A 1,007-nucleotide genomic window follows, 5' to 3' on the forward strand; every position below is an offset into this window, starting at 1 on the left:
TGCCTGAGTATCGGCATGGCAGGCCCCTCCCCGAGAAGGCAGGCTGAAAAATCAAGAAGCCCACATCCCTAAGGTCCCTATAAAACAAGTGCTTACTGCCCGGGTCCTGGTCAATAATTTGGGCTCAAGGCAACCCTGCATCCTCTCCTCATCAGAATGATGAGGAGGAGCAATGCCACCCAGGAAAGAAAAGACAATGAGTCTGTGGCCTCTGCCACAGAACTGATGGATATGGATATAACCAAATTATCAGAAATGGAATTCAGAGTAACAATGGTCAAGATGAGGTGTAGACTTGAAAAAAAAATTAACAAGTACATAGAATGTCTAAGGTCTGAAATGAGAGTGAATCTTGCAGAAATTAAAATGCTATGAATCAAATGCAGTCAAAACTAGAAGCTCTGACGGCCAGGGTAAATGAGGCAGAAGAACGAATTAGTGAATTAGAGGATGGGATGAAGAGAAAGTTAAAACAGAAACTTTGGGGTGCCTGGGTAGCGCAGTCGTTAAAGTGGCTGCCTTCGGCTCAGGGCGTGATCCTGGCGTTCCGGGATCGAGTCCCACATCGGGCTCCTCCGTTGGGAGCCTGCTTCTTCCTCTCCCACTCCCCCTGCTGTGTTCCCTCTCTTGCTGGCTGTCTCTCTGTCACATAAATAAATAAATAATCTTTAAAAAAATAAATAAATAAAACAAAAACTTTGCTTACAAAAATCCAATCTCAAGAATGTCGATTACAGAAGTTTACTGACTCAATGAAATGTTCCAATGTCAGAATCATCAGCATCCCCGAGGGGGTGGAAAAAGAGAGAGGTATAGAAGAGTTATTTGAACAAATTGTAGCCAAAAACTTCCCTAATCTGGCAAAGGAAACAAGCATTCATGTCCAAGAGGCAGAGAGGACCTCTCCCAAGGTCAGCCATGGCAAACCTACACTACATCACGTCATAGTGCAATTCGCAAATATTACATCCAAAGATACAGTATTGAAAGCGGCCAGGGCAAAAAGA

This window comes from Ursus maritimus (genome assembly GCF_017311325.1).
Source record: "Ursus maritimus isolate PB19 chromosome X unlocalized genomic scaffold, ASM1731132v1 scaffold_X1, whole genome shotgun sequence".
In the NCBI taxonomy this organism is placed as follows: domain Eukaryota; kingdom Metazoa; phylum Chordata; class Mammalia; order Carnivora; family Ursidae; genus Ursus; species Ursus maritimus.